We start from the raw sequence: 15,636 nt of genomic DNA on the forward strand, positions 1-15,636 counted from the left end.
GCATGTTGATAATGCACAAAGCTATAAATATCAAGGCAGGAGCTATGTGAGAAATCTCTATACTCTCTGTTCAGTTTTTCTGTGACCCTAAAACTTCTATAAAAAAAATTGACTTAGAAAAGTGAAGGTTGGGGTTTATAAGATTTTAATTACATTAATATACATGTTATTTGAGGACACTTATTTTCCTCTTCTGTGAAATGATTATGTCTTTTGTCATTTTCCTAAAGAGCTAACAGTCAAATGCCTATTGATGTGAGGAAGTTCTACATGTATACCAGATATTAATCTACTATCAAACTTTCAAATTGAATTTAGCATTTACCTTCAGTTACATAAACACTTGATATAGTACAAAAGTAGCATTACAGACCACTGAATAAATGATCGACAGTTTCAATACGTGGTGGTAGAACAACTGACAAACTATAGTTTTAAAATGAAATTAACTTTTGTTACTTGTGAATTCATAGAGGATTTATTTATGGGCTTTCTTGGTAGCTCAGCAGTAAAGAATCTGTCTGCCAATGCAGGAGATGTGGTTTCAATCCCTGGGTCAGGAAGATTCCCTGGAGCAAGAAATGGCAACCAACTCTAGTATTCTTGCTTGGGAAGTCCCGTGGGCAGAGGAGCCTGGTGGGCTACAGTCCATGTGATTGCAAAAGAGTCGGACTCAACTTAGCAACTAAACAGTAACAACAATAAAAACATAAACAGAATTTAAAGATTAATTACAAGGAGAAAACATCCCGCAGAATAAGAAATGAAAGTTGCCTGTGTCTTAGAAGTGACCTGTTTATCATTCACAAATCTGCTTTCCTCCTTCTTCCTTAAAAGGACTCCATTCTGATTTTTATAATTCCTTTGCTTTGCTTTTAAGCTTGCTGTCAATGTTTGTACCTATAGTCATTATATTGTACAGTCTTGCCTACTACTTTGTGTAAACAAAATCTCAATGAGACTCCACTGTCTACTTGTCTCTATAAAATCCCAGGTCTTCTTCCTTTCTTTTTTTTTTTCTGAGTTGTCTCTCATTTAAGAATGCTGTCCCTATTGCAATAGCCTGAATAGAATCATCTCACTAATGAATTTTGTCTTCCACAACACACACACACACACACACACACACACACACACACTCACACACACACCATCATACATAGCTTAAAAGTTGAGAAGGTGGAGAGGGGAGAAGAAATGTTTTGAGCAAGAAAAAAGTAGATTTACATACACTAGTGGTGGCTTTGTATGGTTAATTGTGATATCATTGTTGAGATAAATTTTACTTTTTCAAAACTGGTAAAATTTTGACTCCTACATAGATGTCAATATGAGTGCATGATAGATGTATTAGTTAGTTGTTAATGAAGACAAATGATGTATTCAAAAATAGACATGAGATCCATATCCCTTTTTGTGTGATTGTTGTGTGAATTTGGAACTCTGGGCATTTTGAAGGTTGCAATTTTTTAATGGTGACATACTCCTGCTGCACTTCAGGGTTTGTTTCAAGACTGTTCTTGTTTACCATTATTTGAAAGCCTTTTTATACATGAACACATTTTAATTTGATTTCAGGGAAAGCTTTTGTTTAAACAATTATAGGCCACTTTTTGAATTTTATTAGTTATCATTAGCTTAGAATTCCACTTTTACTATTTTTTTTTTTTTTAACTCATGGCAAGGCCCAAGAAAAAGGTTGGAGTGTGTTTAGGAGAGTGTTCCACTTCCCACTCACTGTATATATAAAATACTCTTCTGTCTAAGTTCATTTCCTCATATTTTAGATATTTTTATTTCTTTGTTGTCTAAAGAACTCAAAATCAATCCTCCTTTCCTTTGTGGCAATTGAGCTCATATGCCCAGAGCTCATGAGTTTCTGTGGGCTTCTGGATGTGTTTTCTTTCCCTCATCACCACCATTGAGTAGTTGTGAAAGTTCCTGAAATGTGAGTTTCTTCTCGTGTAAATTTGGAGTAAAGTTAAAAATGAGATAATCTCTGTGAAGTGCTTCATGTTGTTGTTCGGTCACCCAGTTGAGTCCAACTCTTGGAGACCCCATGGACTGAAGCATGAGAAGCTTCCCTATCCCTCACCATCTCCCAAAGTTTGCCCAAGTTTGTGACCATTGCATCAGTGATGCCATCCAGCCATCTCATCCTCTGCTGCCCTCTTTTCCTTCCGCCCTCGATCTTTCCCCGCATCAGGGACTTTTCCAGGGAGTCGGCTGTTTGCATCAGATGACCAAAATACTGGAGCTACAACTTCAGCATCAGTCATTCCGATGAGTATTCAGGCTTGATTTCCCTTAAGATTGACTGGTTTGATCTCCTTGCAGTCCAAAGGACTCTCAGGAGTTTTCTCCAGCACCACAGTTCAAAGACATCAATTCTTTGGCATTCTCTTCTTTAAACTCCAGCTCTCACAACCATACTCAGTTACTGGGAAGACTGTAGTGCTTCATACAGTGATCATAAAATAATAAAAATTAAGTCATCATTAGCTGTTGTATTACAGTCATCTGCTTACCCCTTACCCTTGCTCTTGGACCCTAATGTATCTTTGAAAACAAAATTAAGCGGCATGTATCAGTACTTCATATTTGTATTTTTTTTATTGCTGAATCCTTTCTATGGTAAGGATATATCACATTTTGTTTATTCATTTATTAGCTGGTAGACATTTGCGTTGTTTCAATTTCTGGCTGTTACAAAAATGCTTCAATGAATATTTGTATATAAGTTTGTGTGGACATATATTTTTATTTCTTCTAGGTATATATCTAGGAGTACAATTGCTGGGTGATATGATAAGTCTCTGTATAACTTTTAAAATTTTACTAAAAATTTTTGATGTACAAAATAACTGTGTACAACTAATATATACAACTTGATGAATTTGGAGACAAGTATCCTTCCAGGAGGGCTTCCCTGGCAGCTCAGCTGGTAAAGAATCAGTCTGCAATGCAGAAGACCCCAGTTTGATTCCTGAGTTGGGAAGTTCCCCTGGGGAAGGGATAAGCCACCCACTCCAGTATTCTTGGGCTTCTCTGGTGTCTCAGATGGTAAAGAATCTTCCTGCAGTGTGGGAGACCTGGGTTTGATCCCCTGGAGGAGGGCATGGCAACCCACTCCAGTATTCTTGCCTGGAGAATCCCCATGGACACAGGAACCTGGCGGGCTACAGTCCATGGGGTCACAAAGAGTCGGACATGACTGAGCGTCTCAGCACACAGCACAGCATACTTCCTAGAAACTATTCTCACAATGTAGGCCACAGAACTATTTATCTCTTCCAAATGTTTCCACTCACCCTTGTATTTATTGTTATATCTTTTGGTACTAAGAACACAATGTAAGATTTACCTCTTAGGAAGTTTTAATATATATTAATACAACATATATTTTATGGTAAATGAGAAGAGGAAGATAGAATGAAGTTGCAGATAGGATAATACTGCTAATATTTGAATTTAAGGTTAGGACTCTCCCTGGATTATCCAGATGCTGGCATGGTCCACAGTAAGAGAGAAGGGGGCAGAAGACTCAGAACTGGAGAGCAGACTTGTCTATGAGAAAGATTCAGTGGATCATTGCTAGCTTTGTAGAAATAAGGGGACCTCTAGCAAAGGGAAAAATCAAGAAATGGATTTTCTCTAGAGATTTCAGAAAGGAATCCAGCTGCCATCACCTTGATTTTAGCCTTGTGAGACCCACTTTAGATTTCAGATCTCCAGAACTAGGATAAAATTTGGTTGTTTTAAGCCATTAAATGTACACTTACCTATTACAGTAGCAGTAGCAAATAAATACAGAGATAACTTGGAGTAGAATGGGGGAAGGGGAAGAAAGAGGAGTGAAGAGTATGAGGAGATATTTTGGAGCTAGTTTCTATAAAACACGATGGTGGACTAGGTAGTGTGGGGATAAGAGAAAAGGATATAAATCAAAATTTTCTCTAGGTACCTTGGTGCTATTAGCAGAGATGGAAAGTACAGGATTGGGAGAAGTATCAAGATTTCCGCTGTGGGCCTATTGTGTTTGGGCTCACTGACATCTTTCGAGACAAGAAGAATCTTCCAATAATAAACCTTTAGGAAAATTCTGAAATTACCATAAAATAACTGGGCTTAAAAAAAAAAATCCAAATATTTAGTATGACATAGACCAGAGGTTGGCAAGCTTTTCTATATAGTGCCAGATAGTAAGCATTATAAACTTTGTGGGCCAGATGGTCTTTGACATGACTGCTTAACACTATCATGCAGTAGGAAAGCAGCCAGAGACAATGTGAAAACAAATGGGCATAATTGTGTCAAAGAAAACGATTTATATGATCAGGCTGCAAGTCAGAGTCAGCTCATGGTATATAGTTTCCCAACCTATGATATAGACTATCAGAGCATTTATTTGAAATTTCCATTTGCTTAAAAATGTGCATCACTTCATACAGATCACACTAACATCACAAAAATAGGGGGAGAAAACCTTCATCATGAAAGACATTGCCAGCTAAACAAATGGCTTATAGATATGATATGGTATTATTGTTAGTAGTAGTAACAGTATTAGTTAACTTTTGTTGCACAGTTACTCTACTTAGAATTTTTCAGGTAATGTCTTATTTAAGGGCTTCCCTCATGGCTCAGACAGTAAAGAATCTGCCTGCAATGCCGGAGACCTGGGTTTAGTCCCTGGGTTGGGAAGATCACCTGGAGGAGGGCATAACAACCCACTCCAGTATTCTTGACTGGAGAATCCCTATAGATAGAGAGGCCCAGTGGGCTACAGTCCATGGAGTCACAAAGAGTCAGACACGACTGATCGACTAAGCACAGCACAACACATCTTATTTAAGCTTCTCAAAATCCAATGAGGTACTTATTAACATTATATTATCCCTAAATTTACAAATGAGGTTAACTGATGGTTCCAGCGGTCAAATATGGATGTGAGAGTGGGACCATAAAGAAAGCTGAGCGCTGAAGAATTGATGCTTTTAAACTGTGGTGTTGGAGAAGACTCTTGAGAGTCCCTTGGACTGCAAGGAGATCCAACCAGTCTGTCCTAAAACAGATTAGTCCTGGGTGTTCATTGGAAGGACTGATGCTGAAGCTGAAACTCCAATACTTTGGCCACCTGTTGTGAAGAGCTGACTCATTTGAAAAGACCCTGATGCTGGGAAAGATTGAAGGCAGGAGGAGAAGGGGATTGACAGAGATGGTTGGATGGCATCACTGACTCAGTGGACATGGGTTTGGGTGGACTCCGGGAGTTGATGATGGACAGGGAGGCCTGGCGTGCTGCCGTTCATGGGGTTGCAAAGAGTTGGACACGACTGAGTGACTGAACTGAGGGGATTAGTAAATTAATCATGGTTTAGTGAGCATATCTATTTTTTGTTAAATAATCCTTCATTGATTAAAAATCAACATTTTTATAGTCAGTGAGTGGCAGAGTTGTGAATTTAATCCAATGTGCCAAACCTAAGTGTATCACTTCACCATTGCACTGCACTGTGGGGTGTGTCAATTTATGAGATCACATGTCCAGAAATCTCTAAGAATTATATGAGTGTTTATAAGAATGTAAAATATATAAATTTTGGAATGCTCATATAAGGTCCTGTTAAAAATGTAATAAGATGTTTTTAACATCACTAATGCTGACTGTGAAAACCTCTCATCTGAATTGAGTATATTTTTAAATAGACCTAATTAGGATATATGTAGTTATTTCCATTCTGTATAAAGAATGAAAAGACATTTACTTCCATTCTGTGTAAAAGACTTGCAGATATAGGAAGTAAATTAAAATCCTAGACAGTGATTAACTGTCAGAAAAAAAAAGAAACATATCTCAGCCTGTTAGCATTTAGTATCCTCAAAATCACTTCTTCATCTATCTTAAGAGCTATTCGAAAGCATTTTCTTGCTTATCTCTTTTGTTAAAAAGAAAGGCATTCATTCATTTTTCAACTAAGTTGTTTCAAGTCCTCTCTGAGAAATCAATCTGTGAACCAAACACACTTTTCTTATGTTTCTTTTTAAAAAGTGAAACTCATGATTAAACAGGCTGATTTTAGACTAAAAGGCAATATTAAGCGAATTCTGTCCAAAAACATTTACTTTTAAGTGAAATGTATCAGTGGAGTTGATTTTTCTCTACTCATTTCTTGGAATACAATTGAAAGGATAATGCAATATGAACATATGAAGTTTTAAGATGAGCAGGATTGTGATTTCTAATATTAAATAAAATAGCAACAGGAGAGATTCTTGACTAATGAGAGCCTATAGATGTGTATAGAGATCTTCTGGTTTACAGCTTTTACTTACACTATTCAACTCAAAATACACTTTCACATGAATTTTATATTGGGAAAAATCTGTGCAAGAGAAAATCTAAAGTTCAGTATTTGTGGTTAGTCATATCAAAGCAGTCAGTCCTAAAGGGAATCAATCCTGTATATTCATTGGTATGACTGATTCTGAAGCTCCAGTACTTTGGGCACATGATGTGAAGAGCCAACTCATTGGAAAAGATCCTGATGCTTGGAAAGACTGAGGGCAGGAGGAGAAGGGGGAGACAGAGGATGAGATGGTTGGATGGCATCACTGACTCAATGGACATGAGTTTGAGCACACTCCTGGAGATAGTGAAAGACAGGGAAGCTTGGCGTGCTGCAGTCCATGGGGTCGCAAAGAGTAGGACACGACTTAGCCGACTGAACAACAGCAACAGCAAAGTCAAAGCGATTATACAGTTGCCTCTAATGGAGTTTTCTGTTTGCAAAGTCTTAAACCCAAAGGCTTTATCATCTTACTTACCTTATTGGACATGGAAAATCCTACATCTGTCCCTTCTGACAGAACAAATTCCATTATCTTTGATAAATATAAATAAGTACCTGAGATATACAGATGACACCACTCTTATCGCAGAAAGTGAAGAAGAACTAAAGAGCCTTTTGATTAAAGTGAAAGAGGAGAGTGAAAAGTTGGCTTAAAACTCAACATTCAGAAAACTAAGATCATGGCATCCAGTCTCATCACTTCATGGCAAATAGACAGGGAAACAATGGAAACAGTGTCAGACTTTATTTTGGGGGGCTCCAAAATCACTGCAGATGGTGATTGCAGCCATGAAATTAAAAGACGCTTGCTCCTTGGAAGAAAAGCTATGACCAACCTAGACAGCATATTAAAAAGCAGAGACGTTACTTGCCAACAACGGTCTGTCTAGTTAAAGCTATGGTTTTTCTGGTAGTCATGTATGGATGTGAGAGTTGGACTATAAAGAAGGCTGAGCACTGAAGAATTGATGCTTTTGAACTGTGGCGCTGGAGAACACTCTTGAGAGTCCCTTGGGCTGCAAGGAGATCCAACCAGTCAATCCTAAAGGAAATCAGTCCTGAATATTCATTGGAAAGACTGATGCTGAAGCTGAAACTCCAATACTTTGGCCACCTGATGTGAAGAACTGATTCATTGGAAAAGATTCTGATGCTGGGAAAGATTGAAGGCAGGAGGAGAAGGGACAGCCAAGATGAGACGGTTGGATAGCATCAACGACTCTGGACATGAGTTTGAGTAATCTCTGGGAGTTGTTGATGGACAGGGAAGCCTGGCTTTCTGTAGTCCATGGGGTCACAAAGAGTCAGACACAACTGAGTGACTGAACTGAACTGACCAGGAATATCATGAAAAAAGTTTTTCTTTTTTTCTCTCTACCAATACCAAAGCTGTTATTCCTGCAAATGTTTGTTATCACTAGCATGATAAAGAGTTTTTGACAAAATAAAATACAACTTTTTTCCTTTAAGACAATATTATCATTTTTAAGATATCACTTGCTTTGAAGGCAGCTGCAACTTCTGTCTATAATGCATTTTAGCTAAAAATTTTGTCATATTTTCCCTCAACAGTATAAAGTAGGTTGTTCAAGTCTTACTGATACATAAAAACAAGGGAATAAATGTGAAAATATGTGAGCAGCCTTCATTTTACAGTTAATCTGTATTGCAGAAACCACAACAACATTGTAAAAATTAAAAAACAGAAAAAATAATTTCCAAAAAATAGGCAGAGAAAAAAGATGAAAAAGTGGAGTTTTGAGACCTAGTCACTCACTGTTGCCCTGACAACGAGGTGATGACTTGGAAGAATGCTCCATTAGACGAAACTGTCTTGGACCATACGATAGTTCAAGCCTTTGGAAAATATGATACAACAGTGAATATAAGGACAATGGAATTGGCTGGTTGTTAATAAACTGTGTTGACCTCTAAAGAAACAAAAAACAGAAAACCAGCATATATTCCTGTAACCCTAAGACTGAAAGGCCTAGAAGGATGAGATAGTGAAAAGTGGGTTTGAGGGGTAAGATTTCGTTCTCAAAAAATCTAGATCAGGGTTATTGTGAAAGTAACTAAGTGAGAAATATCAATCAGACAAAGAGTATTTGCCTAGAGATAGCTAATATGGAAAGAGCAAAACCGCTAGATAAGCAGAGGAGGAAAAAAACATTGTCTTGCTCACAGTAATGGCTCAGCAGCTTTCTAGCACACTAAAACTAGCTGTAATCACACATTTTCGTTTGCTACTCTCTATCACCCTGATGGCCAATTTATCCACAGTAGCATATTTACAGGCCTGTTTACGAAATTGAAACTCTTCACCGGAGCTGGTGCTACATTGCCTCCGAGCACTATAGGATTTAATTGAACCAGCATGAAAGAACTGATGAATGGCTTTGCTTGCAATAAAGAAAGTGGTGCAGGGCAGAATTTCAATGGAAGATTTTAGCCAATACTTAGTGGCTGGGATACAAAATTGCCGACTACTGAAATGTTATCTCCCTTCTTTCTCTCTGAGCCTCCATGTGCCTAATTATTATTTTCTATGCCACATCCTCTTGTTTTTCTTTCCATTTATGTGTGCTGTGCCATCCGCCCTCATCTCAAATCTGTGTGGCAGGGTCAAATCAGATGTGATTGTAAACCTCAATCACTTTACTTTACTATGCCTCATTAAAATATCCGAAAAAAATAGCATTTTCAGATTTCTGCCACTCATAGAGTTATTGAGATGAAACATTGTAAACCAGCTGTAACCAAATTATGTGTACCTTATATATACTTTGTCTTTGGACTGCACAATAAGTACATAATACATTTGTGCCCTATTGCATTCATTTTTGAAATGCCTATCTCAGCTGTTTAAGTTCCTTGTTCTCCTCTTTAGGTGATTTTCTCTATTAAATATTTACTCTTCCATTGGAATTTTCTCTATTTTCCCATCCTCAGAGTCACAGTCCCCTTTCCTATCCTGAGACTGCTGCTTTTGCCTTGCTTTTCTGAGGTGATATTTATTGAAAATCTCCTAAGAACACAATTATGCAAGTATTTCCTGAAAGTCAACAATTTCCTAAATATTCGTTTCTAGTCATGAGGTTTCAAAGTTCTGTCATCTTCTTGTTCTCCCATTATACATTTCTATTTCCCTTGTTCCCATATAATAAAAACTAACCAGGAGTTATATTTGTTTTCTTTCTGTTTCTTTTCTATTCTAATAACTGTTGCTTTTATCTTTGCCTTTTTAGATTTTCCTGAACACCAAAATTGGTTAATAAAAGTGGTATACCTCACTTTATTTGCTGAACTGCATAACTAATCCATACTTGTTTTCTCTACCATCTTACTACAAGCTGAAATAATTTGTCATTTGTATTTTCTTTCCTTTCCCACTGGATATCATTTTTATCCCACCTTTGTGCTTCCATCTTTGTCTCCCTTCATTTCAATGATACAATTAAAATTTTCTCTGACTTAATGCTTCCTGGCTTTGCTTTTTAGTCTTTTTCTTTTTTCTTCATTTTTCACTCCATTCTACCTTTATAACCCTCTGTTTTGAATATGGCTTCAAATTTGTCCTGATTAAGCACTGATCTTTCTATGTATTTGTCTTTACATCTATCTCTATTTCCTCACTTTTTAAAATGTTTCTTGGTCAGTTATGATTTGCCTCAACCCCTTGACCTTTGGACTTGTTGCCTGCCAGTTACATCTTCTGGTTTCTCTACTTTTTCATTTACCTGCCAACCTCAAACTCCACAAATTCCTATCCTGATTTTATCCTGCAGTTTTTATGCCTCTTTTGTTCACATGCTGCTTTTCAAGTTTAGGACACACATGTTCAATCAAGACATAATTACTACTGAAAATGTCCTCTAGTCATTTACATGGCTCAATGGAACCATATGGCAATGTCCTCTTACACATTAATAAATACATCTATCTAATAGTCTTGACAGCTCTAGGAGTAGCAGTAAGAGTGATAAAAATGACATGTAATGCAAAATGTCCTATTTCTTGGCATGGAGGCTATCAAAATTACTTTTGAAGTTGTTTAATGTTCAGAAACTCACCTTATACATAAGCTTGGGAATTTGTTCTTCAGTTAGCTGATTTCTTTGCTGTACATTTTATTTATAACCTCTCTATTTTTCTTTTTCCTATGAATGAACCAGGCAATGAAGGATGCAAAGAATCAGTTTAAGTAGAATCGATATCCTTCAAACTTTCACTCGAAGAAATGTCAGTGTACTTTTTCTTATGTTTTACTTATTTATTTATTTTTGAGAAATATTTACATCCTGAAAAGAAAAAGTAAATTCTGCCTTTAACCAAGCAAGGAAATATCAAAAATCACAAAGATAAAATGGAGCAAAATAGATAAGGATTCCAATAAAGAAAAAAATGGGGGAAAAAAGAGTAATGCTTGGTGATTGAATATGGAACAATGCTTTCTTTGGATTACTTCTCTTCTAGTCAAACTTGTTTGTTTTTCTTGGAATTTACTTTTATTTGTTGTTTTCTTTCTAAGTTAAATTAATAATCAGCACACATTTCTCCTAAATCTTACTACTAGCCATTAAGAGCATATGTTTTATATATTAAATGTATAGCCAGAAAAATAGGATAGTCAGTACCTGTGAAATCATGGGCTTTCCTAAAGCACACAGCTCATAGAATCCTTATAGATTCCTAAGTGATAAAAGCACTAGGGAGCATCTCTTGTTCTAATATTTGATCCTGTCTCTGACACAGGGTTCTTAAACCTTTGTAAATTCCTAAATGATAAGAACACTAGGAGCATCTTTTGTTCTAATGAGGTGACTTTGGGTCACCTGCTTAATGGTTCCTGGGTGGGAGCTGATCACCAGGAAGACCAAGTCATGATTTAAAGCTCAGAATTTTCAGTCCATCACAAATCATCCAAAGAAGGCAGTAGAACTACTAATTGACTATGTTGATGTGAGGAAGGTGCTTTGCTGGTGTCCCAGAGGAGTCTGGTGGGCTACAGTCCTTGGGGTTGCAAAGAGTCAGACACAATTTAGTGACTAATGCCCCCATGTGAGGAAGCCTCCATAAAATCCCAATAGAGCAGATTTAGAGGGCTTCCAGATTAGTGATCATATTCACATGCTGGGAGAGTGACACATCCAAAAGCCCCATGGAGTTAGATATTCCTGTCCTTGGGACCCTCCCAGGTTTTGCTGTATGTATCTCTTCATCTGGCTATTCACCTGTATCCTAAATCATATCCTTTGAAAAACAGGTAAACATAAGTGTGGGCTTCCCTGGTGTCTCAGCAGTAAGAATCTGCTGCAATGTAGGAGTCACAAGAGATGTAGGTTCGATCCCTGGGTTGGGAAGATCTCCTGGAGGAGGACGTGGCAACCCACTCCAGTAATCTTGTCTGGAGAATCACAGTCCACAAGGTTGCAAACAGTCAGACACAACTGAAGTGACTTAGCATGAAAGTGAAAGTAAAAGTCGCTCAGCTGTGTCTGACTCTTTGTTACCCCATGGACTGTACAGTCCATGGAATTCTCTAGGTCAGAACACTGGAGTGGGTAGCCTTTCCCTTCTAAGGGGATCTTCCCAACCCATGGATCGTATACAGGCCTCCGCATTGCAGGTGGATTCTTTACCAACTGAGCTATCAGAGAAGCCTGTGACTTAGCATCAGTTCAGTTCAGTCCTTCAGTCGTGTCCGACTCTTTGCAACCCCATGAACCGCAGCATGCCAGGCCTCCCTGTCCATCACCAACTCCCAGAGTCCACCCAAACCCATGTCCATTGATGCCATCCAACCTTCTCATCCTCTATCATCCCCTTCTCCTCCTGCCCCCAATCGCTTCCAGCATCATGGTCTTTTCAAATGAGTCAGCTCTTTGCATCAGGTGGCCAAAGTATTGGAGTTTCAGCTTCAACATCAGTCCTTCCAATGAACACCCAGGACTAATCTCCTTTAGGATGGATTGGTTGATCTCCTTGCAGTCCAGGGGGCTCTCAAGAGTCTTCTCCAACACCACAGTTCAAAAGCATCAAATTCTTTGGTGCTCAGCTTTCTTTATAGTCCAACTCTCACATCCATACATGACTACTGGAAAAACCATAGCCTTGAATAATAGATGGACCTTTGTGGACAAAGTAATGTCTTTGTTTTTTAATATGCTGTCTAGGTTGGTCATAACTTTCCTTCCAAGGAATAAGCGTCCTTTAATTTCATGGCTGCAATCACCATCTGCAGTGATTATGGAGCCCCCCAAAAAAAGTCTGACACTGTTTCTACTGTTTCCCCATCTATTTGCCATGAAGTGATGGGACCGGATGCCATGATCTTAGTTTTCTGAATGTTGAGCTTTAAGCCAACATTTTCACTCTCCTCTTTCACTTTCATCAAGAGGCTCTTTAGTTCTTCACTCTCTGCCATAAGGGTGGTGTCATCTGCATATCTGATGTTATTGATATTTCTCCCAGCAATCTTGATTCCAGCTTGTGCTTCCACCAGCTCAGTGTTTCTCATGATGTAATCTGCATATAAGTTAAATAAGCAGGGTGACAATATATAGCCTTGACGCATTCCTTTTTCTATTTGGAACCAGTCTGTTGTTCCATGTCCAGTTCTAACTGTTGCTTCCTGACCTGCATACAGGTTTCTCAAGAGGCAGGTCAGATGGTCTGGTATTCCCATCTTTTTCAGAATTTTCCACAGTTTATTGTGATCCTCACAAAGGCTTTGGCATAGTCAATAAAGGAGAAAGAGATGTTTTTCTGGAACTCTCTTGCTATTTTGATGATCCAGCGGATGTTGGCAAGTTGATGTCTTGTTGCTCTGCCTTTTCTAAAACCAGCTTGAACATCTGGAAGTTCACGGTTCACGTACTGCTGAAGCCTGCATGCATGTGGACAAATATGTGTTCCTTCATGTTCTATGAGCTGTTCTAACACATTTATCAAACCTGAGAAAAGAGTTGAAGGAACCTCTCATTTATGGCCTGTTGGTCAAAAGCACAGGTGCTAACTTGGGCTTGCAACTGTCATATGAAGTAACTGTGGTTCGTGTGTGTGTGTGTGTGTGTGTGTGTGTGTTGAGAAGGAGGTAGTGTTAGTGTTATGGGATTGAGTCTTCAGCCTGTGGGATCTCATGCTCTCTCTCAGTAGATAGTATCAGAACTAAGTTAAATTGTAGCATACACACTAGTGTCCAAGAATTACTTGTTGGTATGGGAGAATATTTACACACACTTGGTGACTAGAAGTGTCAGGAGTGAAGTGTTCTTCTCTGTGAAGATAAAGAAGACATGCAGAATAAAGAAATGTACTGTAGGTAAGAACAGAGTTTTTCCCTGTCCAGGAAGGAGAAAAACTGAGAGATTTTGCTTTATAATGCCACAAAGAGAAGTAATAAAATGGGCTATTCTTAATTTTCACATCCCATAGTAGAGAGTGTGTGTGTGTGTGTGTGTGTGTGAAGGGATGAGAAAGGAATGGCAAAAAAAGGACCAAAGAGAGCTTTTTGAATAAAAGATAAAGTTCCCATGGAAATTTTGGGAATAAGAAGAAAATGCAAGCAAGTTAAAAGAGGTTTCTGGATAGGTACCTGAAGTAAAAGGTATGAAGGAGATTTCATTAGAGTGAATGAGTTCAGGGAGAAAAACAGTGAATAGACCCAAAAAAGATTTTTTAAGGTACAGTGAAAGACCTAAGTCACCTTTAAGTGAAGTTAACATGGGTGGAAAGAAACCATTAAAGGTACTGTACTAGTTAAGATACTTCATGTGTGATTAAATAATTCAACTGAACAAACACTCCATGAGTGCCTAATAGGAACTATTCTGAGCAAAGATGTAAACATAATGTAGCATGTATCCTATGCTTCAGAAGTTTATAGCTAACTGTGATGAACTAAGACATATATGCAGATAAGGAATACATGACATAATTTGACAAATTCTATATTTCAAATAAAGTACAGAGAATAGTTTGTTGTCATTATTTCCTGCTGAGATATGGAGGGAAATTGTTCTTTTATAAAATATTTATTTATTTACTTGACTGCTCTGGGTTAGTTGTGGCACTTGGGATCTTCGATCCTCATTGCAACATACAGGATCCAGTACTCTGACCAGGGTCGGAACCCCAAGGCCCCTGCACTGGGAGCATGGAGTCTTAGCCACTGGACCACCAGGGAAATCTTAAAGCATAAAGTTAAATGTGAATTAGATCTTAAAGGATGGGTTAAATTGTGGTGTTGGAGGATGAAAGGAAGAGCATCCCAAATTAAATATATACAGCCAAGACCTAAGTGGTCAAGATCTAAATGGATAAAGTAGTGCTTACCTGTATAAATTTTAGTGACTAGTTTATTGAAGTTACGCAGACATAGAAGGAGGAGGTGATCAGGATTAGACTTATCTGTTACATATTTTATTATGTTGGCCATTTAAAAACTAAGAACATCTTTGATTCAGGGTATTCATGTGATCATAATTTTGCATTAGAAATTGTTAGCTGTAGAGGTGATGATAAATTATATGTGGAAGGAGATTAACAACAAGTTGATACAAGAGTTCAAACAAAAGATAATAAAAACAACATTATTTTTTTAATGGAAAGAATTGACTTTTAGAGAATGCAGAATTGATTGAGAATTGAATATATGCATAAGGAGTAAGGGGTTTCCCAGGTGGTGCTAGTGGTAAAGAATCTGCCTGCCAATGCAGGAGGCATAAGAGATTCAGGTTTGATCACTGGGTTGGGAAGATCTCCTGGAGGAGGGCATAGCAACCCACCCAGTATTCTTGCCTGGAGAATCCCATGGACAGAGGAACCTAGCAGACTACAGTCTATAGGGCCACAAAGAGTTGGACATAAGTGGAGTGTATTTGCACACACACACATAAGGTAAGAGAAAGAAAAATTGACTCAGCGTGTCCAAGTTTGACTGGCTGAAAGATATAATCCTCACTCTTACACACTGTTTCAATTTAATATTTTAGTTACATGTATTAAATATGGTGTGTGGTTTCTAGTAATAATATAATTTCAAATTCCTGTGGGAAAACACCCCACATAGTAGTTTAATATAATTTGCATATACTGTATATAAACTTTACTCAAATAGTAAGTACAAGGAATTTTCTTAAAAGGAAATGAATATATTTTAAACTTTAATAGGCATTTGCTTAGAAAATTACAGATGTGTTGGTATTCCATTAAAATTATGCAATGATATGAGACATAAAACTATTTTCTCTTAAAAATCAGAAGAAAACTTGAAAAACCT

Source organism: Cervus canadensis, chromosome 6, assembly GCF_019320065.1.
Source record: "Cervus canadensis isolate Bull #8, Minnesota chromosome 6, ASM1932006v1, whole genome shotgun sequence".
NCBI lineage: Eukaryota > Metazoa > Chordata > Mammalia > Artiodactyla > Cervidae > Cervus > Cervus canadensis.